The sequence below is a fragment of the Hyaena hyaena genome, unplaced genomic scaffold (assembly GCF_003009895.1).
Source record: "Hyaena hyaena isolate Hyena2069 unplaced genomic scaffold, ASM300989v1 scaffold_742, whole genome shotgun sequence".
Taxonomy (NCBI): domain Eukaryota; kingdom Metazoa; phylum Chordata; class Mammalia; order Carnivora; family Hyaenidae; genus Hyaena; species Hyaena hyaena.
The window spans coordinates 542,289-568,454 of NW_024081370.1; positions in this window are offsets into that span (position 1 = coordinate 542,289).

Genomic DNA, 26,166 nt, shown 5'->3' on the forward strand with positions numbered 1-26,166 from the left:
ATCTTTTTCTCAGTTATTCTGTTTGGTTGGTTTCTTTAGTTATTTTCAAGTTCACAAGTGGATTTCGTTTTGTGTTTGTTTGTTTTGTCCAATATATGGCTAGTTCCATTCACTTATTTCTAGACTTACAAGTTTTTATTATAGTTTTATTTTTCCTGAAATTCCTGTCTCTTCTCCCATTATATCCATTTTTTTCTTGTTAATTTTTAGCATATTTATTATAGATATTCAAAATTCCTTTTCTGCTAACTTCATCACCAATATTGTTAGTAAGGCTGTTTCTGTTGACAGATTTTTGTCCTGACTATGGGCATGTATTTCTGTTTTTTCACATTTTTAATATTTTTGTTTGTATACTAGACATTGTGGATTAAGTGGCATAAAGCTGTGATACCAATTTGGTTTCTTTTCTAGTAGGTTATTATATTACCTTAGATTAAGTTTTCAAAGGCACATCTTTTGCATTTCTAAGGAAGATTTATTTCACTTTTTGTCTTTAGGCCTAGGGAAAATTTCGTAGTTCTAGGATATATTTATTACTACCAAGGCGATGTTCTTGTGGGGTTTCAATAAGAACTATGAGATATTTACCATACCTCTCTACTGTGTGACATCTGAGCCCTAAATTTTGTCTCCTTGCCAGGGGCAGCAGGTGTCAATAGCTTTGGCAAGCCTGTGCAAGCTTCCAGTTCCTGTTTTCTCTTGGGTTCCATTTAGTTTCCTTCTTACATCCACAGTTCAAGAGTCAGGCAAGGATTTAAAATTTATATGCAGATTTTGAGCTGTTCTCTCTGCAGATCCTCCTTTCTGAGTTTTTCGCCTTTGTCCAGCCCCTCCAGCAGTTCAAAACTTCAAGTGTGTCTCTTCTGGTCGATTGGACTGCAGCTGTCTGTTTCAGCTTATCTGTGTCACGTTGTATGGACTGAGGAGAAAGAATCCTTGGGGATAAATAATGCAAATTTAGATTGAACACAACATGATTCCTGTCTTTCAAGCATAGACCTCCCTCAGAAACAAATGTTTTTCCCCTCTTTGATCATTTCCACTGTCATCCACAATTCCTTTCCTGTCTTCTCAAGAGCTGTTATTTGGTATAGACAGGAGGATTCATCCAATACATGTTACCCCACCATGACTGGACTCAATAGTATCTTGTATTTCCTTTTTTTAACTCTAGAAATTATGAACACCTTTAGGTGCAGGGGCTTTTTTTTTTTTTTTTTTTTTTTTTTTTTTTTTTTTTTTTTTTTTTTTTTTTTTTTTTTTTTTTTTTTTTTTTGCTTAGAATAGTACTTGATATATAATTGATGTTCAATAAATATGTGTTCAATAAACATTGACATTTTTGATCAGGCACTCTGAAATGGAGAATACTGAAAAGACATCTAGGGAGTCTTATAAAAGGCAGGAATGTCGAATAAATTGAAAGATTTAGTTTTATTTCAGAATTTGTCATGTTGTGTTTGAGATAAGACACCAATAGGTACATTTGTACTGACCAGGAATTTAATGTTGAGGAAAGAAATTCACATCCTCAGCAATGCACTTCTTCCATTTTATTTTGTCTTTCAGAAAACCTTAAATCCTATTTACAGGAAGTCAGAATTTCCCCAACAGCTACCTGTAGACAAAATCAGAAGTACCGTCTGATGCAACAATAACTGTATTTTTATTCAAGGAATATTCTTTTTCCTACTTGTATGTGAAAGCAGTAGATTCCAAGCATGTTTAACTTAAAAGATCTTTCTTACTGATTTCTTTGTAAATGGCTACTACATTCTGTGCTTTCACAGAAAATAGCTGAAACTGACATGCATATGCCTTCATGCCCTGGTCCACAGCATATGGTATTTTATTTAGTCTAGCTTTTCCTTTTTCTTTTTTCTTCTCTCTCTCTCTCTCTCTCTCTCTCTCTCATAGTAGCAGGGATGCAGTATAAGGCAGGGTTTATATATGCAAAGGAAAAGATTAATTTTGTTAAAGAAGAATTCAAGGGCTTTTGTCTCTCTAATCAGTCACTATTGCCTTCTGCTGATGTCTGAGCCTGAGAAAAGAAATAGGATAATATATAGGACACCATGTGAAACACATTTGTGTCTCTGTCAGGACAGTGAACTACAAAATAAATGATACTGGGGCAAGTTCAGTGCGGTCGTCACTTAACTGCTTCCGAAGTGGAAGAACTAAAAGAAAAAAAAAAATAGACAAAGAAATCAAAGGTGCAAAAGAACCTCCTTCTAGAAAACATCTCTCAAAGAAAATACACCTCTGAATATATGCTTCTATTCAATTACTGAAAAAGAACAACCTTTTTGCCAACAAAGATATAACACAGAGAACAGCCACAAACACTGCCTACTATTTATAACCATGCCTTCCAACACAGGGCGTTCAGAGAGCCTCATTTTCTGCCCCCTCTAAAAGACAGTAGAAAAGAGTGAAAGATCATGCCCTCCTTTTGAAGAAATACCTACCCTCTTGCTACTCGGAAGGAATTATTAAAGTAAATTTATCTCGCAAGAGGGGTTAAAATTCAAATTAAGGATTTAAACTTAACCATTTTCCCTTCCCTATTTTAAATACAGTTTTTAGAGAGTAGGGCAGAGAAAAGAAAACTAGTTCTTGTTTTTCTTATTAACAACCTAGAATTTTTGTTCAATTTTAAAACATTTGTTGAGTAATGGGTTAGCCACTATAAGGTACATAAAGCATAATTCTTTACCTCAAGCTTAATGCCATACCAGACAGAATACAAGCCAGATTGTTGAAAGTGCCATAAGAAATATACTTACAAAATGCTATGTATAGGTTAGGGAGGAAGAGCTCAAATCCAGTTATGATATTAAAACACACGTTATCAAGAATACAGTATTGTGGATGCAACTTAAAGGGGTATATTAGGTTCTGCTCATGGGAAGAGAAGATATTCAAGCTACACAACCAGGAAAGTGGTTGGTGGTGTATTCAGACAACAGCAAATCAATTGGTACTGCAAAAAGCAAGGACATAAGTTACATGAGACTTCCATTAGAGGCTTTAGTTTTTAAGGTCACTTACCTCAAAACTGCCTTAGCATGATGTCCCATCCCCCAAATAGATCCACTTCCTCAACACATGAACTAAAATAGGAAATTAAGTCTAGGTTTAAATGAGGAGGTGATGTATAATGTTCCCATCAGATAAGTTATAAAACTAATCAAATTAACAAATAATAATAAAATTAATAAATAACTTATTAAATTATCCAACAGATAATTCGGGGTGACCCAATATAGTTCATCTCCACGAGTTGCCACCATCTCATCTCTCCCACTGCACAACACACCACCTGCTCCAGATAGTTCCTACTGGCCCTTTGTGACTTGGTTTTCTGCTTGATTTCCTGTGGCCAAGCTAACCTGTCCACCCCTACTATGCTCAGCCTGGCATAACCATCACAGGCAGCAAGAATAGAGCACAACAACTTGCGTTAATGGAGCCAGGATGGGTGAGCTTTATTTTATGTGGTGATCTGGTCATTTGAATAATCTGCCCTATAGAAGATTTATCACTTTTTCCTACTCTGTCCATCCTATAATTGTGGCTATAGGGCATTCAGCAGTCTTTAGGACCTATGTATACTCCTGAAATATGTATCTAAATGCATCTAATAATTTGATGTGAAATTTTAAAAATTATATTATATAGTGCAGTGACATTTATGAAAACCACAGGTCATGTTATGCCCTGCATTGGAGAATGTATTTATTTCTCAATTTAAGAGTCATTAGGGATTCTGAGAATCATTAATATCATGCCATTGGCTTTGAACATTATCAACAAAGGACACAATGTAATGAGCTAACTAACATTTGTTTGGAATATTCACCCATTACTAAGTATCACTTTCTTCCCTCACAGCAATTTGTTCCAAACTACGGCATAAAATGTCACATTATTGATGTGGCATTATCAAGTTTCATCATGATTGACCTGATGTCACACTGTTTTGTAACATAACTGGTTGCTGTCAATCAAAAGCACTTACAGAAACCTGTTACAAACATAGGGAACAATTTGTGCTGGCAAAGAACCATCTGGTAGACCCTTCACTTTAAAAATGAGCCTTCTGGTTATTTAAAAAATCATTAGAGTTTAAGTGTGAATTTTTGCTACATATTTTTGCCTATGCTTGATTCTTGAAATTTTTACCATTTCAATAGTCATTCTGTGTAGGTAAAAACATTTAGAACTTTTATTTATGTAGGAGTTTTAGTGGACATTGGTGACATAGCAAGAGGTCATGAGCCAGAAGTACACTCATGACTCTTCTCTGGGAAAGAAAAAAATGAGGATGAGAGAGGCAGAAAGAGACAGAGGGAAAAGAGGAGAAAGGGGAAGATTGAGAAACAGGGTCAAAAAGATCCTTTGGCTAAGCTACAAAAAAGGCAAAAAAAAAACCCACCAAAAAACAAAACAAAACAAAAAAAACACAAAGAAACCAAACCAAACGAAAACAAAACAAAACAAAAAACCCAGAGAAAATGATGCGAGGGTTGCTGTTCTTGGTCTGAGAAGCAAGCCAAGTTGCATGGTTCTGAAACATGACCTCTGTGCCAATGTGACTGCTTTCTGCCTAATGTGTCATGGATCTTCTACATGAATTAATGTCCTTCTCTCTGTTCCTAACCACTTCTATTTCTACTGCTACCATTCTGTTCAACAGTGACAATTATATGTCTAAGCCTTTGAAGTCAGCTCCCTGGGATTTTGAAGAGAAGGTAAAGAGAGAAGAGGGTATGGTTTAGGGCGAATATGGTAAAAGGTAGAGTGTCTACTGCAGCTTTCTCACCCTCCCCTCATTGAATCAGAGATGGTAATACATTGTCAAGATGGTTTGGTTGCAACAGTCTTTATTTCCATGAACATACCATGAATGGCTTCCCTTTTATCTCTTTGCTGCTCTTTATCCTCTTAGCTATTCCTTCATTGAAAGTCCTTCTGCTCCAGTACATATGGACCCCCTGATTTTCATTTTTCCTCCCTGTATCTTCTTGTATCCTATGGAAGGAATTCCCAGGATCAGTCTTGTTCTCTTTGCTTTCTTTCTCTCTTTTTCTGAAATCTCACCAACCTTGTGACTTCAATAATTTCTCTTATGCAGATGTCTAAAAGCTTTTGCTCAAGGCTTAAGCATGCTCCTTTATGTAGAAATGAGTGTTTGTGATTTCTAATTTTCCAGTTCTCATTATCCAGTACATGTTCTGAAAAAAAAGTGGCATATTGATAGTTATATAATGACCAATAAAAATAATACATCACAATTTTAAGTGCTTGGTCCATAGTTATTTTAGAGTCTTTCTTTTTTTCTTTTCAGATAGCTTATTACTCTGAAGAGATATAATTTTAATACTATAATCCTCTTGCAAATCTAAAACGGTATCCTTAAATAGCTAAAGATGGAAAGCATTCATCAAGACATTATATACTCTGTGGCCACTGACAGAGTGGTTTCCTACAATGAATGCATTTTAGCACTTATTTCTACATTTTTGAAATATGTTCAGTAAATGTGACCCTTCAACTTAATTTTGTAGCTTTTGTTTTACATACAAATCTTTATCAAGTGCTTTTCAATGCCTCAATCAATACTTCATAAATATTTGTGTGAAAAGTCTGATAAAAAATTACAATACTCTATGCATAGTATATAACAAATGACATTGGAGAATGTCTTGCCCAACTCCTCTCATATTATAGGTAGAAAAACCACACAAAACAAAACTTAAACAACTCACAGAGGTGAATATGCTTATCCAAAATTTACAACCAGTAATGATGGCTATAGGACCAGAATCTCAGAAATCGAGTACCCTAATACTGGTTTGTTTGATGATACTGCACATACTTTCTGTTTCCCCAAAGAATTTATCAGCACATGTGGCTCCCCTCTCTTCACCTGATTCTAATATTCTCAACTTCTTTGAGAGTTATTCGAAGGAGAACAGATGTACTAGAAAAGAAGAGGGGGAAATGGGAAGCCTTAGAAAACTTGCACTCAAATTTAATTGCTCCAAAGGAACTATTTCTCTTTAGTGTTATTTCTACACCTTCCTCTATAAATACGGCTGCACTGGAGCCCACTATGTTGCCCTAAAAATATGTTTCTTGATGTTTAATAGAGATTTACATAAATATTTTTCTGTATAATTACTCCTGGGTTTTATTAATATTTGCATAATTTTTTACACTTTAATTTTGAAAACCATTCTTATTCTCTTTTCATTGGGATGTGATTAAGGCTATTTTGCATTCACAAATTCACTTACCACATTTAGATGTGTGCTATCTGGATGGTTTCTAAATGCTTGCATGCTTTAAATATGTTTTGTTTTAATTACTCCTTTTTTTCTCTCCAGCTGCTGTATTTCTTTAAAATCATCCCAGACATTTTTCTTATTAAAATTTTACACTTTATCTCTTTTTAAGTCATGATTAATTGCATGTTCTTCATCACATATTAAGTGACCTACTTTCCTTTAAGACATTTCTCTTGAAAGATCCTGACACTATTCTATCCACAAACCTGACATCAAAATTGGCCTCATGGTTCTTAACAAAGCACCCAGTTCGCTTAGGATGTTTTCTTCATTTCTTCTCCATTTCAAGCACCTTCTTTTCTTGTTTCTTTCTTTCTTTTTTTTTTTTTTAATGACAAATGTCATATCTTTTTCCATGTGTACTTTGGAGAAAAAGCTGAAGGACTGAGAGCAGTTCTCAAGAGTTCCTCTAGGACAGAATTTTGATCTCCAGGTAGTGCTACTCCTACACAAGGGGAATTTAAATAAATAAATAAATAACCATACTCACATACTGCCTGACTTCTGAGAGCTTTGTCTCTCAGATATCTCGTTCACCTGGGGAGTTGTAGCCCATTGCAGCTCTTCCTCTCTTCAACACTGAGCAATGACTCCCAACTCTTGTCCACTGGAACCCATCAGAGCTCCCAAGGGCAGTGAGAACACTCAGTCTAGTTCTCAAAATGGGGATTAATGAGGCTACAGTGCTTGTGTGAGCTGACTTCCTTCTCAACTGAAGTTCTGGCTCTTTGGTTGGAGTATCCTGGGAAAAGTATGGAGGAAGAGGAAATTTACATCATCTCTCCCTCTAAGAGCTTCACCAGCAAATGTGGAGGTAGCTATACTTCAGTGTTCTCCCTTGTAACTTTATAAGAGGGTATATTCATATCTTCTATTTCTTTGATATCATTGCAGACGTTGGTTCTTAACTTAGGTGATACTTGTCTCTTTTAGGCTCTAAAGGCACTAAATTAAATTATTGAATGACTATGCAGTTGCTCATTGTGTTCAATTACCACTTCATATGTAAACCTGTTAATTACAGATTGCAATTGCCCTTAGAACTGTTGTCCAAAACATTTGCTTACCTTCAAATTACACTAAAAATTCTTAACAGTTGTGATTCTTGAGACCTTGTAATTTACCTTTAGCATAATATCCACTAAATTACATCATATAGACCTTTCACTCCTCCATGGTCCCAATTTACAGCTTCTCACAGCCCAGATATATCTTCGCTTGACCAAGAAGAAATTCTAAGTGTTGAAGCCTGTGGTGAAATAACTTAAAAGCCTATTTGTGGTTCAAAAATATTCTGCTTGTTGTTAGAGACATGTTCCCTTTATCTGAAGCAGTTTGTATTTTTAAAAAATGTTTCTTTTTTTGAGAGAGAGCATGAGTGGGGGAGTGGCAGAGACAGAGGGAGCAGAGGATCAAAAGCTGGCTCTGCTCCACACCACACCACACCACACCACACCACACCACACCACACCACACTGAGAGAGCAGTGAGCCCAATGTGGGGCTCGAGCTCATGAACCACCGCCGTTATGACCTGAGCTGTAAGTCTGATGCTCAGCCAACCAAGCCACTAAGGCACCCCAAGGCAGTTTGTATTTAAATCCATTGTTAGTAATATTAAGTTGATGGACAAGCAATCTTCTAGTTGTATAAAATTAGACCAGTAGTTACTGCTTCATAAGGCGGACAGGGCCAAAACAAAAACAAAAAAATAAAATAAAATAAAAACAAAAACAAACAAAAATAAAAAATCGACAACTAACTAAAAAGGAGATCTTCCTTATTAGGAAGAAAATGTATCCTAGGAAAGATAGTGAACTAGAAGAAGAGAAGTATCGTTTTAGTGCCAATTCTCTAGAAGATTGCTTTTTACTTCTTTGTTGTAGTTGCTGTCTTCTTTGTTGAAGGGTGAAGAAATGAGTCTTCAGAGCTGTTATGTAGTGTGAGAAAAAAGAAACTAGAGCCAGTCAGTAAGTCAACCCATTAATTGAGTCTCTGCTGTTTTCTGGGCAGTGCACTTTGCTCCCTGACCTAGCCTTGGCAGACAAGTAAAATGTAATGGAGGCTCTTAATGCTAAGTGAAACCGGAGATAAAAGGCACACTAGTGGAAATAAATTTTAAATTCAATTTACAAGTAGATTAAGTAAAAAAAAAATATTCTAATTAGGATACATATGTGAAATTATGTTTATTAAAGCTAACAATCAAAAAGTGAAGTATTAGCAAAGATGGGGAGAATTGTATTGAAGCATTTTTTGAAATTATAAAGTTGGCTTATAAAGAATTGTCAGAGGCCGCGCGGGCTCCGACAGGTCCAGGGGTCCCTGAAGGATGGACGGTGTCGGCGAAAGAGAGTGAGAGAGCCCCGAGATCCTTTCTGATCACCAGGCAGGTATCTCTGTCCTGTCGGTTTTGGTGTCTTTATTTATAGGTCAAATGTTAACATGGCATCAGGAAATGGAATTTTTACAATGGATAGCTCTTTGTGATAAGGTGTTTTTGGAAAATGTACAGAAACAGGTTTTACAGAAGTCTTCTTGCAGAACTGCCCCAATTATAGTGAGGTTGAGTAACTAAGAAAATAACAAGGTGTTCACATTTTAATAAGGCTAAGATTAAGTCACAGGTTTGTTGATACTCTTATCCATCCTCATCACAGCTGCCAGGGTAAGGGAAGGTGTTTGTGGAAAGTAGGCCTTAGGGAAGGGGTTGCTGTACACCATCAGTTAGCAAAGGTGTATGTAGTAACTTATCTTCTGCCCTTATCTGTTCCTTCTCTCTAAGTTAGGCTCTTTGTCTCCAGGCAAGACTTGATTTTCCAGTTATATGCTTTATTGCACCAGAGAGACAACCATATCTTTAAAGAGTTTAGCTTATTTCCAATACATAGAATAGCTTCTTTGAGTGCATTTACCTTTGTGTCTACTTTTATGATTTCTAGAATAGCTAGGGCATGAAAGACATTTTTGGTTAGTTGATTTACATGTTGAGCTGTATGAACATCCTGGACTAACGCAACGGTAGAATTGTACATGTAAAGGTCAATCTCTTATGACTAGGGGTCATTAGCCTGTTCATAGCTCAAGGGAAAGTATGGAGGGAAACAGGAGCTGCTGGAGACACGATGTCTGTTCCCATCATCAAAAGAAGAAGTTCCCACTGTAAGTTCCTTCACACGGTGCAATCATCATACCAGGGCCGGAATAAGGGGACAAGTCACTCCCGATATTGATCAACAAGGTACCCTAGGGGTCAGAGCTCAAGCAGAAATAATTGAGTGGGGGGGGGGTAGATATGGGTCATCATCTGATTGGCAAGAGACCATGCAAACTTGCTTTAACCTCACCAGGAGTTTTCTCGACTAGTGGGCTCAGAATGGCTCCCAACAAAGAATTTTTCACATGAGTCACTGTTTAGTGTGTTTAATGATTTTGCTTTGAAGGTGGCAGGTAAAAATATCTGGTTCTTTTAGTAATACTTGCATTATTTTACTGTAATACAATATCACTGACTGAGAACAGTATGTCTCTACGGCCAGGATAGTGGTGATTTTTGCCAATGAAAATTGAAGGAATTAATTTTTGAAAATTGGAATGATAAAGTATAGAATTACTTAAATTTTTGTGCACTTCAGCTGTCTCTCATTCTAATTAAGTGGTAATTCTTAATTACTAATTAAGTAATTAAGTAGTAAACAGTTGGATAATTGGCAACAGACACCCTTTCTTGATTTACTTCAGAAATGGACAAAATTCCCACCATTGATGGTTGAATTGAATTGATTTCAGCCAATTAGTAGTTGTTTAGATCAGTGCTTCAGAGTCTTTTCCCAGTAATGCTACCCATGGAATAATACAACATGATAGGATAGGAGAATCACATGACCAGAAGTCAACTACAAAGCATCTCTAGACCTTGGGACTAATCTTAGACACTAAGGGCCAAGGAATCAGTATATCATTACCTGCACAACTTTTTCAAACATATAGGTATGAGAAAGCTCTTTCCTAGATCATGCCGAACAGCTAGGCAAAGCTAAATTTATTTTGTTGGCTTTCTCCTATTTATTCTGCTTAAAGCAAGATTGTATAACATGAATAATAATTACAGAGCAAATTTCTTTGATGCCAAAATATGACAAAGTTTTTAAGAGACAATTTGCTCTCCTGGAAAGTTGAAAGTGGCATGATTATCCAGTTGTTCTCAGGGTTATCTTAATCTTGTTTTGAGGAGCTTCTGGGGAAAATTCTCTTAATGACTTGAATATCTGTCCAGAACACTATAAATAGAGCTTACAAAGAATCTATATTTGATGCTTTATTTTGTTGACTATAATTGTTATAAGGGGAATTTGGCTTCAATGATTTCTTAAGAAAAAGTACTTTGAGCCATTTTTATTAGAGTTTGACTTCCAGAAAATGAAGACAAAAAACAGAAAAGAAAGAATAAATATTATAAGCAATTTTTTGGAAAACAGATGGCATCTCTAGGGGTGGCTTGGTACTAATTTGAGGGGAAAATATTTTTATATTCATATTTCAAATGGGAAGACATGACTGCTAGAGTTAACATGACATCCTGGTACACATTAATACAAATAACTCAGCCTATTCTCTGAAAGAGACTTGTTAAATGTTGATTGTGTAAGTAAATCCAAGCAAGGATTTGGATGCCTTTGTCTTATTAGCTAAAATTACCACATGTCACTAATCCTCGTGCCTGATGAACACAGTGGTTTTATTTGGCTATTAGTAAATCTTGGCAGGTGGTAAAGAAAAGCCAGGAGAAAGAGCAAAATGCGGAAAGAAAGCTTTGGGTTTTGAATTGTCCTTATTTTTGACCTAATCAATAATTCTAATAATAAATAATATCAGCATAAATGATTTCAGATTAGAATCAGAGATGCTGTGTACTTAAAAAAATGGTTTTGATGGGGAAGGAATTCTGCTCTGTTAATGGAAGTAATAATTCAATCACCAAATAAATAAAAGGCAGGTCATTTTATATTCAGCCAGCCTTCTGTATAGTAAACAAAGAGACTATAAATTTTGTTGTCTATGTTCAACAGGAATAATGCTGATTGGTTCCATTATTTACATTAAAAAGCAAAGCTAGCAAAAAAGCTTTCTTGCCTCCAGTAAATTAATAATTGATCTGATTATCCACGAGGAGCTCTTGACTCTGGATTGAAATAAAAACATATGCTTCTCATATACAAAGGGGTAAACTTATAAAAGGTAATTCAGTGAAAACAGGAAGTCTAAATTACCTTCTGGTTAATGATAATGTTATATGGTTACTATGTCTTTTAAGTGTTACTGCACAATGTAGTGGGGCAAGAATTGTTTTGTGTCATAAAACTGGGTTAAGAGTCTCAACTTGATCCCTTTTCCACTGTGGCTTCAATCTGGATGACAGCTGAACACATATTCTATACCCCTCCCCACCTTGATAGCTTCAAATTACAGAAAAAAATATCACAAACATCCATAATATGTTTCATAGCATGCTATGCTTGAAAGCATCATATGCTTCATAGCATGCTAGAAGACAAAATAGACGAGGACTTATTAAAAAAAGGAAATAAGTGGCTTGGATCATCGTACAAAAAGTTAAACAATTAAGCTTCCCAAAGTCATGAACTATGCAAGGTGCAGGATATCCAATCTCAGAGATAATAGAAGTAATGAGTAGGATGAAGTCAGAGGTAAATATTGAGAGATTAAATATGAAACTGCAACTAGGTATGATTCTTACAGGCTGCACTTTCACTCTCTTTTGCCAAGCAGCAGGCATCAGAAATGTTGGGTCAATGCTAAAATCAAAGATGGTGGGAGCTAGAACATGAAATGCAAAATAGTGACAAAGACAATTAACAACCTTTAGGAGGCAAACAGAACCTGCAAAACCAGGAAACAAGTTAATGCCATATCTTTCCTTACACACATCTTATGCCACTGCTGCTCTCAAAGAAGGAAAGATCTGATCTTCATAACTTACACCTGCAGATAGGCAAATTGAAATTAAGAAATACAAAGATGAGATGAAACCACTAATTATCAAGCTTTGAGAAAAATCAACATATGGAAGGCAGGCAACAAACTCAGCAATAAAACTATAACCTGGGTTATGGTGCAAAGCATACAAAGAGAAAGCTTTAAAATAACTGTGATTAGTATGCTTAGAAAGCTTATATCCCTTTCCTAAGGGATTGGGAAACAGAATACCCCATCTTTAAAATATAAAAATTCAAGAGATGAACAGAATAAAGAATGGGATTAGATAAAAAAGGAATAAATTAGAAGAGCAAGTGAAAGGATTGTCCCAGATCAAAAGAAAAGTAAAATGTGATTTTAAAAGGTATAGTTAATATAATAAAATGTTTCAAAAATATCTAATAGGAGTCCAACAAGTAAATAACATGAGGTGTGTGTGTGTGTGTGTGTGTGTATGTATGTGTTTGCAAGCGCGTCCATGCATGTGTGTGTTTGGTGGTGTTGACGGGGTACTTGAAGTAAAGAAAAATAAAAGATGACATTCCAGACAATGCCTCCCTAAAGTCATCCTGAAATCTTGGATTATAAAGATTCCAAGGGAATAATAAGATAATTTAAAAACAACATGCATAGATCCATCATGGGATATGTTTCACATTCCAGAGCTCAATGAATATAAAGAAGACAAAATGAAAAGAAGAAAAAAAAGAACAACCGAAAAGGAACTGGAATCATACTGCTATTTTAACAGCATTATATTATACAGTAGCAGACATTTAATTAAAATCTTCAAAATTTTGAGAGAAAATAAATTTTAGTGTGAAACCCAAACCACAGTGATATTTATCTTTAAGTTAGAACTGAAAACACTTATTACCTTTTTTTCAGGACTGATAAATTTTCAAAATTCTCAGTATATTTCTCTTAAAAACAGTTGGAACAACTAAACTTGATCTAGATAATAAATATATATATAGACTTCTAATACATGGAAGACGTACCTTATGTTTTAAGCTTCTCGAAGTCACCAACTTTCATCATGCATTAGGTCACTAGGTCACTAAGAAGAATCTCAACCAATTTCCTTAAGAAGAAACTCTCTAGTCACAATACAATATAGTTCTTTGTAATCTAAGGGTCTGAGAAGAAATCAGAATGAAAATTTCAGAGAACATTTTGAATTAAATGAAAATACTATGTGGCATATCAAAACTTGTGAAATGGAGCTAAATTATTGGTGAAAAGGAAATTTATAACCTTCAATTCATATGTTAGGGAAAAATCTGTAAATCAATGATTAATAATCCATCTGTAAAACATAGAAAAATAACACCTAATTAAATGCAAGGATGTAAAAGAAGAGAATAATTAAGATAAGAACTAATATGGCTGAACTAGAAAATAAACTATGAGAAACTCATCAAGAAAAATGAGAGAAGGCACATGTGATCATCAAAAATGCAGATATACAGGTATTCAGTGAAAAAAATGAGAAAATGACCAACAATTTCATGTTTATAAATAGGAAAATTTAGATGGAAAAAGCCTTGCAAATATAAAATATCTTAACCTGATGCAATGATAAATAGCAAATATCAATTTTTAACCAATGAAGAATTAAAGCCATAATTAAAAACTGTATTATAGGGTAAAATTAAGACTCAGATGGTTTCACTGGTAATGAACAAATACAGTTTTTGAAGAAATAACACTAACATTACACAACAAAATTTTCCATAGGATAGAAATGGAGAAAAAAATTTATTTTTAAAAATTAAGCTAAGATAGTCTCATTATTGTAATTTGACATACACATTACAAAAAATTTATAGACCAATATTTCTCATGAACATAGATTCATCTTAGAATATATTTACTGACATATAAACAGAATAACAAATATCATTACCAAGTGGACTACTTCCAGAATTACAATTTATTTTATTTTATTTTTTTTAATGTTTATTCATTTTTGAGGGAGAGACACAGAGCATGGACGAGAGAGGGGGAGAGAGAGAGGGAGACACAGAATCTGAAGTAGGCTCCAGGCTCTGAGCTGTCAGTACAGAGCCCAATGTGGGGCTCGAACCCATAAACTGCAAGATCATGACCTGAGCTGAAGTTGGCCACTTAACCAACAGAGATGCCCCACAATTTATTTAACTTTCAAAAGTTAATCAATGTCATTTATGACATTAACAAAAGAAAAAAGGAAAATGATCAACTAAATTTTTAAATAAAATCACTTGCTAAATTTTAGTACTTATTTCATGATAGGAATGGATGTAGATTAAGAATAGAAGGGAATTTCTTCATTCTGATAAAGGGTAGCTACAAAAAGTTTTAGAATATATCATATTAAATGATGAAATTAAAGTCTTCCTGGTAGGAAGAACAAGAGAATGATGCCCTTTATCACCATTTTTATGTGGTTTTGTGCTAGAGGTACTATATGATGCAATAATGCAACCTAAAGAGAAAAAATATTGACAATACACTTATCTGATGAAGGGTATATCTGTATAATATAGAAATAAGTTCTACAACTCAGTAAGCAATGAAAAATGAACAAACTCTTAAATAGGAATTTCACAAAGATTTTTAAATGGCCAATAAAGATGTGAAAATACATCTGGCTCTCTTAACCATCAGGGAGATGTATATTAATTTCATGGTGGGAAATCACTACTTTCCTTTCAGAATGTCTTTAAACATACAATACAATACAATACAATACAATACAATACAATACAATACAATACAATAGTTGGTGAGAAAGTTATAGAAGTGTAGCTCTTCTAGGTTGCTGACAGCAGCATAATGGATACAAATATGGAAACCATTAGCTATATATGAGTTACCAATTACATAAATTTCACTTCTAGGTATGAAGCCAACAGAAATGTATATATATGTGCACCCAAAACATGTATTTTTACAGCAGTATCATTTATAATAGCTAAAAGGTGAGAAGAGCTCAAATGTCAACAAGAAAGGAACCAAGTGTCGCTCTGTGCTGCAGCATGGGTGAGTCTTATAAGCATTATATTACACAAAAAGAGCCAGAAGCATATGGGTATAGATTTTATTATCTCTTTTACATAAACTTAAAACATGAGCAAAACTAACCAAGGGAGGTGGAGTCTGGATGGTACTTAACTTTGAGGAGAATGGTTGGAACAATGATTGGGAAGGGTCATGAGGAAGACAAGACTGGAGTACTACCATGCTATTTCCTGAGTAGGGTGCAGGTTCTATGGGTAATTCATTTAGCAAAAACGTATTAAGTTAAACACTTATAATATATGCCCTTTCTGTTATATGCTACATTTAAATATTCTTATTCATCAAAAATAACTAATTTAAAAATATGTGGTAAAATAATTCCATTCACAATAAATACAAAACAATAAAATACGTATGAAGAAAGCTGCTGTTCTCATGTAAGATGTGTCTGGAAAAAACAATGAAATTATATTGAAGCATATAAAACAGGAATAAATAAAAGAAATAGTGGACCGATCCATAGTTTTCCTACATGAGAAGAACAGAATTGTTAACATATTAATGTTCTCACATAAAGCAAGACCTTCCAAACATTATTTTCATGAAGCTGTCTTGTTCATTCCCAGATCCATAGTAAAAGAAAATGCTCATAAATGACAATTTTTTTTTCTCAAAATGAGAACAATAAGTACAGGCTTGCTTTACCATTCATTAAAACGTATAATTACAGGGGTGCCTGGATGGGTCAGTCGGCTGAGCATCGAAGTCTTGATTTTGGCTCAGGTCATGATCTCAGGGTCTTTGAGACTGAGCCCTGCAGCCTTCTTTGGGCTCTGTGCTGAGCGTGGAGACTGCTTAGGATTCTTTGTCCCTCTGTCCCCTACCCCCTGACTTGTGCTTTTTTTCTCTCTTAAAAAATGTTTTAAAAAGTTTTAAAATGTATAATTACATTTAAGGTAGTAAATATAATATTTGTACACCAATAGTCAAATAAATTAATGGAAAGGAATAATTTCTTAAGGGAAATAGATATGAAGAAGTTTATAATAAGATTCTGACTAATATATTCATTTGTGAAGTATTACATTAACCCTATTCCTTATATCACATACCAAAAAAATTCAAAATGAATTAAAAAACTATATGCAGAAGCTAAATAGAGAAAGTGTGTAGAATGAAAGATACAAATGTAAAATGTGCAAGGACCTCTAAGAGTTGGCTTCTTTTTAAATGTAGCCTGGGGAGGCCTGGATGACTCTTGATTTCAGCTCAGGTCATGATCAAGGTCGTGTGTTCAAGCCCTGCATGGAGACTTTTGTCCTGGCCACTTGTCAACACAAGGCCAGAGCCTGCTTGAGATTCTCTCCCTTTTGCCCTCTGCCATTCCCTCATCTTCTCTAAAACAAACAAACAAACAAAGAAACAAACAAAAATCTAGTCTCATCCTCCTCACAATCTCCATTCTTCCATATTTACCCATTTTTTTCAGTTCCTTAAAAATTTTCCTTAACATATATACCTTTGTTTTGTTTTCTTTCCTCACTCCCTACAATTCCTAACTGCTGCTTATCCCTTAAACCTCCATTTCTAAATGATTTCCATTGGTTAGCTTTTTTTTCTGGCATCTGGAAGTGAAGAAAACATCCTCCTTAGCAATGTTCTAAAACAACACACGTTTAACTATTTCCGTTTTTACTTCTGCTGTCTTTTGTCTATTTTGTTTTTGCAGAAGACTCCATGACTTTCATACTCTTGTTTTTCCTAGCATATTTCTATTTTCTCACTTATAATATCACAATACCATTGTTTAATTAGTATTCATAAAGTGCCTTTTTTTTTGTTAAGATATACTAGGTAATTTTTAGTCAGGTCTCTACACCCTGCCAAGCATTTTCTAATGTAGTATTTTTTGGAATTAATTAGTAAATTTTCTGTTCAAAATTGCCTTAGAAGAGAGGCAAATGAAAATAGTTCTCTATGTTTAATTATAGTTTTCTGTCAGGGTGTAGACTTCAGTTGTTAGCATGCATTGAGCATCTTATATTAACTTCTATGAGTTATGTTTTCCCTACCAAATTTAAGGCTCATATTTTCTGCAGAGCAAGAACTCATGACTTACATTTTTATTACTATTTAATTTTGTGGTTCTCATTTTATCTGGAACTGAGTTTCTTTATCTTCAGGAGAAAGGGTTGGGGCTTTATCATATTTGTAGTGCCTTATCATAGCTAGAATTCTAGAATTGTTTGCATATAAGAGAAAATATATATTTCGCAGTAGGGACTTTAAACCTAATTGAGAATACAGATTCTATATGCATGTGTTTGATTCCACCACGTGAATTATGTTATCGCTTAAAAAGTCTTAGTTTTTCTTGATCCATGGTGAAAAAATATCATAAATATGTATAAGCTATCTATAAGAAATGCAGGAATTGCCCAACAAGACCAGTAGATGTCAGGAAATGGTAAGCCTATGATACATGCCATGGTTAATCTCTTGAAGGTGTTCCATCCAGGATACATATAAAGTTGGTTCTAACTGTGAATCAGGGAAAATAAAAGAGATCGGAGAACCAAGTATTTGTAGTAGTAGGGCTGATTCTCTTATTCAGTCAAATTAAAGCTTAAACATCATTTTAATTGCATAATTTCCTCAGTTATTTCATGCAAATGAAATCATCTCTATCACTTTACTTATGACGATGTTTAATAAATTAGCCATGTAGTGCCTTGATAAAAATGATGTTCATTAGGAAATAAGTCACAAAGTTATTGTATGAAAAATATTTTTGTAAGTGAACAAAATGAATAGAAATAGACCTATGAGGCAGAGTACATTTGTTCTTTATTTATACAGAATTTCATATATGTAACTATTGTTACTAATCTCAAGAGATAAACTGAGGCCACTATAGTGGCTTTTCATTTTTTCTGTCCTGTAGCAAGAACTGTCGAGGTTTGGGATTTGCCAATATAAAGCATCATTGCCTCTGTCCACCTCCAAATGATATATGACACCAGGCTGCAATGTAGCATGGTATGGCTGCTCATAGGGACCTCTCAAATTCAGAGTTCAGACACATCTCTGAGAGCAGCACATGGCATCCTCGTCCCCTCAGATAATATTCAATCAGCAGGGCCAGATTCTGCATCATTTTAGCAGTTATTTGATACAAATTTCACTGAAATTCTAAACCATGTATATGATCATCAGTATTGCTTTGGTTTAAATATAAATCTCATGACCTCAGGCATCATCAGTGGCCTTTACAGCTTCTGGATACTGCTGCTACCTCATTCTACTTGCTTCTCTGCCACAAAAGGCTTCAGTGAGCAGATGTGCATGCTCCCACTGTTTCCACTCTTTTTTCCCCCTGGGATTTCTCCCCCTCTGTGGTTTGTAGCCAGGGGTGTTGTGATCAGTGTGTAACCACTGGCTCTCTGAGATGGGTGGGGGAAAGCTCTGATCTGTAGCATTCATTAGTTTACATGGTGTGACTATTTCCACCATGTCCAATTTCCAGTTATCAATGTGATATCACAAAAGGAGGAGTTGGGGAGAGATGCACATAATTGGCTAGGAAAGCTCACATATGCTGCTCCAGCACCTAACTGCTTTTAGCTGTTTCTTTTTCCTCTTCTCGTCTCTTCTCTCCTCTCCTCCCCTTTTCTCTTTTCTTTTTTCTTTTCTTTTCTTTTTTTCTCTAATGCTTACATTCTCCTTCTTCACCCTATTAAAAACTATTCATCATCTTTGTTAATAAAAAATAGGCCAGTTCTTTCTGATTATAGTTTTCCTACTCCTGTCGTTCTCCATTATTTTGCTCCTCATTCTCCTCCTCCATCTCTCCTCTGTTCTTCTCACACGTTTCCTATTTTTAGAATTTTGGGGGTCAGAGAAAATTTACATAGCATTACTCATTATCTCGTTTGAGAACATACATTCTTGCTGCACCCTGTTTAAAAGCACAGTGCATCGCTCCCAATAGTCCATCCTTAGCACACCTCCACACATGAACTTGAAGGAAACATGTAGATTAGAATGTACCACCTTGGGGTCTCCACTATATTTAAATAGAAGGCATGTTGCTCAGTCATTTCACCTTGTGGATATGAAAGAGGCAATCTCCATTACAGACAAACAGTGATGCAGCCATGCTCAAAGTCATTTGAATAATTATATTTTACTGTCCTTTTCCTTTTTGCAGCTTTCTCTGCTGTCTGTATAAGTTTACCAGAAGTTGGGGCAAGGGAAGAGTGAGGAAAATATCTGTGGGGCAGGTCTATAGTTGATTTATTTGCTTATTTTATTTTTCCCCTTAATTTCAGATACTTCAGGCTTAGAGAGCCTTAGTGCACCAAACTCACTCACTCACTCACTCACTCACTCACTCACTCACTCACTCACTCATCTGTAATGCTTTATTCCCTATGATCTAATCAGTGGCAGCTTCATAAAGTCATGATCACAATTTGATTTTATTATACCCAATTAAAAGGTATGTATATTGCTCATACCGTGTTTTCTTTGGTCTATTCACTTTGAATTATACTGGTGCCAGCATTTCTCACTTCAGACATACCAATACAAATCAATAATTCGAAATATATGAAAAAAGGGTCACTGTTTCATAGTTAGTCCCTGAGTCTAAGATTTGTAAACACTGAGTCAGAATTTTAGTCTGTGGTTTTATTACTTGATTGTACTTTTTTCTGTGCAGAAATCTCTTCAATTTGATCGTGTTTTTATATACTATATACATTTGTGAAAAATTTATCTCCTCCTCCCTTATACCTTGCTTATACCTAGGTTTATCTTTCCAAACTGGATACTGAGTCCCAAATTTACTCATTTCTATATCATTCAATGAGCATTTGTGTTCTTTTACAAGTTGTTACATCTTGAAAAGCTCTTCAGTTAGTGCTCCTGGTACAGAAGCCTAAGGATTCAACCACTCCTTTGTTCAATTCTGACAGCCAATGTGTAGACTTGTGATATGGGTGTAGCAATTACATGCTCCTACCTAGGATTTTGAAACTTGAGAGTCTGGTGCAAATCTGTAGGGAAATGATGAAATTAGTCATTGCAGTGATGGTTTTGAGGTTTCAGTGATAGTGGTGTTGATTATTTCCTGCCCAAATTCTGACCCTGGTTCCCTACTCTTGGCACAGATCTTTAAGTCCTCTGATGTCATAACCAATTCGTTTTATTCTTTCAGTAGCCAAAGGAGGTTTCTCTTGCATGTAACCAAGTACTCTGATTAATAATACCTCAGTTATTATTACTGTAATTTTTTTTTATTTCTGAGACAGAGACAGCATGAGCAGCGGAGGGGCAGAAAGAGAGTGAGACACAGAATCTGAAGCAGGCTCCAGGCTCTGAGCTAGCTGTCAGCATAGAGCCTGACATGGTGCTCAAACCCACAAGCCATGGGATCATGACCTGAGCCCATGACCTGAGTCAGATGCTTAACCGACTGAGCCACCCAGGTGCCCCTAGTGTGCATTCTTAAGTTGTTCATGGTTTAAAAAACTCCAAATTATATTCTTTAAGAAGTTAATTTTCCAAATTAAATATTAGTATGTATTTGTAATAGTAAATTAAAATTGGCAACTATATACGCTAGTGAACTTTTCAACATCCATTATGGCCAAGAATTGATTAGATGATTCCACCACATGGGGCTGTTGGAGATTGCTTGAATGAATGGCTGTAATTATTTTACCCTTTGTGTTTCCCTGTCCTTTGACATGTAGCTTTGTAATGCTTTCTCACTCTAATTCTGAGCTTGCTTTGACCAATGAATGTCAGAAATATGATATATAAGTGTGTTCTCTCTTTTTCCTCATGAGGACATGAATATGCTAGCTGGCTGGGGGATAAAACACACATAATAATGCTAAGACCTGTTTACCTCAGCAGAACCATTCTAGACCAGCTAGGTCACAACTGAATTAGACTTATGAGTGAATCTAGTTAACACATGAATGAACAGCGCAGTCAGGTCCAAACTAGATCACTGAATTACAGGTCTCTTAGTTGAATGATTGCTTGCTTTTTGAACCACTGCTTTAGGGATGGTTGGTTATATAACATTCTTGGAGCATTAGAAAAGCTGATATATGGAGGATATAAAAGAATTATAATCTCAGGGATAGAAGGGTATTGGGATGAGGATTTCTTTGAAGAAAACTATGCTATGTGACCCAACTCATTCTGCTCAAAGTGGTGGTAAAGATGGGCTTTCTCCTTACCTCAAACCTACAGAAAGAGGTTTAATAATAATAATTATTTAAATTTAATAGATAGCCTCTCAATTTTATGAACACACAAGTGGTCTGGAATCTTATGCTTGGGAATTTACATAATAGAGGCTATGTCTCTTGCTCTATGGTATGAAGGCAAAGGAATAAGGAATTAGAGACTAGATATATTTTCACTGTTAGCAGAAAAGAAGGTGTGTTTCCCTGACTCAATGTATACTATCTCAGAGTTATTTTGTGCACTCTCCAAGAGGGTCATCTGGAAAGGTGATGAGACCCATCTGAAGAGAATCTGGAGTACACTCCTCAAAACAGGGTTAGTAATAAGAGTGTCAGTGAAAGGAAAATAGATTGCACTTGTCTTCGAAGTACCATTGAATGTTTCAGTGGAAGATTCTGTAGAATACTTAACAAAACTCAAGAGAAAGAAAAAAATCTGTAAACATCTGCCAGACCACAATGCTATTTTAGTACAATATATTTAAGTTAAAACTTTGCTACACCTCCCCTTTCCATTTTTCCTTTCTCAGCTGTAATCTGGGAGTGGGAGCCAGATGGGGAAGATCCTATCCTATGCAGGTGGCATGCAGTTTGCCTGTAGGTGGTTGGGCCTGGAGAAGTGGGAGGTGGTGGACAGTGGGGGAATCTTAGCTGTGGATGAAGATTGAAGAGTTGATGAATATAGTTGACTATATATCCTAATTTCTGAGTGTGTGGGAGGTAAGTTTTGCTACTTAAAAATCCATAAATCTTTGTATTAGCTAGAAAAAATAAAACAATCATGAGATTGCCAGAGTTTTCATCCACTGTTAGGAGGGAAATCTCATCCACCCTTATATGAATACATTTTAAAGAGAGAGTAGAAGACAAAAATAAGAATTCTTTCTATTATGACATTACAAAATTTGTTTGTTGAATATTCCAGTTTCATATGCAACAAGGAGATCATTTCAAAAAAATTAATATACAAAATAGTATTCTAGAGCGATACTAAATTTCTTTTCGTTTCAAGTTCAGAAAGAATATTAAGATCTTATAATTCCTTAGGGTCTTCATTGCTCACACACTCACCATATATCTTTGAATTTCTATTATGTACCTGGCACTGTATTAAATTGTTAGAGTACCCTGGAGAATAAGATATGTATTGTCTCTACTGAAATACAGATGATGTCTATTGAAGAGATTGGCAGTAAATAGGTACTCACACAAATAATAATTAGTGATGAAAAAGGCAAAGAAGCACTTACTATATCTGCATGATTCTTATGTACCTATGAAAAGGGTCCCTAGCATCACACCGTTTACTGGATAGTAAATTATGAGAGAATGATATTTTATATAAAGAGGTAATGATATTTTAAAAATTAGAAAGTGATAGGTGCTATACAGCAAAGATAAGATCCTATGACAATTCAGAACAAGGAAAGATTGATGGTGGTTACTCAGAGAAACCAATGGTAATAATGGCATTTCAGCTGGACCTTGAAAGATAGTGGGATTTTGGCTTATAGAAATCATGTGTCAGTCAGAAGATGCAGTCTAGATAGAACAAACCAATGGCAGAAACAGGCAATAGTTCAGTCTGACAAAAGCCCTACACCTTCCATCCCTCTGAATGAGAAATTGAGTTTAAAGATAATTGGTATTCATTTTCTCTAGTTCTTTTTGTTTAGCTTTTTAATGTAATTCACGTTTTTTCCCTTTTCAAGCTAATTTATTACAGCAAATGTACACAGTAGTAAAGAAATGACATGTTATCATTACTGGCCAGAGAATACCTTTATATTTTGAATACTAGCTTAACCCTTACTTTCCCAAGGAAAGGCCATCTTAATGACAGCCACACATGATTTTTCACTAAGGAAAACATGATGACTATGTCTAGGATATCTCCTTCACTGAACACGGTGCAGAGAATATGATGAGACAAATGAGCAAAAGTGTTTAGCTTAAAAATTAGTTTATTTTATCCTCAGACTATAATCATGTTGACACCTTTTAAGGTTAGTCGTTTCCTGTCCCAAAGAAACCATATATGTATGTATATGGCGAGACACATGGGGTTCCAACTCCTCCATTTATCCCCACACCCCTACTATTCCTCCTTCCCCCAGAATTGGAGCATGTGTGCATATACCCACAAACAGGCACATTTCTACCACAGAAAATGAATTTTTTATTAATATCTGGCCAACATGGCTTCAATATAGGATTTTATTCCACAAAATACTTTCTGCTTTAAAAAATGTTTAAAAGCTACTAATCTAGTCTCAGCCTCTTACTTAAAAATTTTTTTTTTTATGTTTTATTTATTTCTAGGAGAGAGAGAGAGAGACAGCATGAGCAGGGGAGGGTCAGAGAGAGAGGGAGTCACAGACTGAAACAGGCTCCAGGCTCTGAGCTGGCAGTCAGCACAGAGCCCGACGCGGGGCTCGAACCCACGAACCGCGAGATCACGACCTAAGCGAAAGTCGGACGCTTAACCGACTAAGCCACCCAGGCGCCCCTAGTCTCAGCCTCTTACTTTATAGACTATAACATTGAATTATTCATTATTCATTGAAAATCATTCATTATTCACTTATTCATTTATCCATCCATTTATCTATTCATTCCTTCATAGACTATATACTCAGCACCGTGCAGAACACTGGATGTACAGTGGAGAACAGCACCAGAATGGTCCCTGTTCTCCAGAAACTTATAGAATAATGGATTAGGGAGACATTAAGCAAGTGATCTCACTAATCAATGTGATTATGAACATAGATAGCTATTCTGATGGACAGCAAAACAGTCCATTAGAAACTAATCAAAGCAGCTATCTTTGAATGGGGCTGTACAGCTTCCTTGAGGAAATGATGTGTGAGCTGAGACCTTCAGGATGCTGTGAGAGACTGCCGCTCTCTCTCTCGCTGGCCTCAATCTCTCTTCACTGTTGTTTGGAAAAGTAGAAAATGGGGGAAAATATGGGTCTCACATGGGGAGTGTACCTTTTCCCCCAAATAAGAGTCCTATTATAGCTAGACCAGGATGAATGGACTTAAGCACCTGGCTGTAGCTGGTTCTCATGGTGCTCTTCAGGAGACTAAGTCCTTCTCTACAAGGTTAGAAAGCAGAGAATAAATCTTGATCTAGTTGATCCCTTCCTGTATCTCAGACCACAAAGCACAAGAGCACAAGAGAAAGTAAAGACAATTCTCCCACTTGAAGTTGCTGTGGAAACATACAGGAGGCCAGAATATTCATGGCAGCCTGAGTGTGTAGTCAGACTAGTTTACATCCAAAGTATAGGCTAAATATTGTCTTTGCTGGACATTAGCACCATTGGCAGTCATGATTAAAACCTGTGATGGTGGTGGGTGTGTTGGAAGAAATAGCTAAGAGAGTTAAAAGTAGAAGCTTCCTGGAAACAGTACTGACATTGGTGCGGGGTGATAAAGTGATAGGATAGGAGGGGTAGTGGTTTTGCATTCCTTTTAGCAATATTTGCTTTAAAACTATGCACATAAATGTCTTCTGATAAATTTTAAAAGTTAAAAAACAAGAAAAGAGACATATGTTGATAAATAGGGAGAACAAAAAAGTTTTTGGAGGCACTAAAAAGGAGGCATTAAAGACTAATAGCCTGGAAAAAACCCCATAAATGATCACAAGATTAGGGACTTGATCTATATCTATAATGTATATACCTATAATGTCTGTACATACCAGAAATACCTTAAATTTGTTTGGAATACTTGTTTCTTTCCAAGTACCACCTTTGGGATATTACAAATAGATTTCACATGAGATTTCTTTTAGTGCCACTGACCCCTACTTTATTAATAAATGTAACCTGTGAGGAGAAATGCCAACTCAAAACAGGCAAGCACTCACATTCTCTCTTGTCTCTTCAGAAACAAGCATTCAGCTCTAGGTGTCTTATTTTCTCTTCATGGATACCCTAGAGGCGCACATTTCCACCGGTCAGAGGTTGCCCAGGGTAATGTACTGAGAAAAAAGAGCTCACTCTGACAGATTTATCATTTGGCTGCAAAAGGTACTCATTCCTCTGGACTTTAAAACCTGTTGAGCTAGTATTATCCAAGCTGTGTAGGCCACAGCTGTGAGCAATCATATGAGAGTGACCTCAGTTCTGTCATGGGTCATTACCTGGAAACATTGAGAACAACCAATTTTTAGGACTAAACATGTTGTATACCTGGCCATCACATCTACGCTTTGAAAGAAAGAGATAGACTTTTGGCCTGGGTAGTGACCTTGTGACCAAAATCCTGGCTCTGGTTTGTCTTTTGTTTCTGACGAGCACCCAGTGAAATACTAATCTTATTTTTGATCACAGCCATTGAGACACAGTAAAGAGACAGACATTGGAGATCAGTTCAATCTTCCTTCAACCTTAATCAACCAACTCTCTTTGATTAAATCATTGTGACTTCTCTGGGTCATAGCTTTGAGATGGGAGATCAAGCAAAAAACTTGATGTGTTTTTTAAACATAAAGCTTCAGGAAGTGAAGAGTAAGAACTATGAG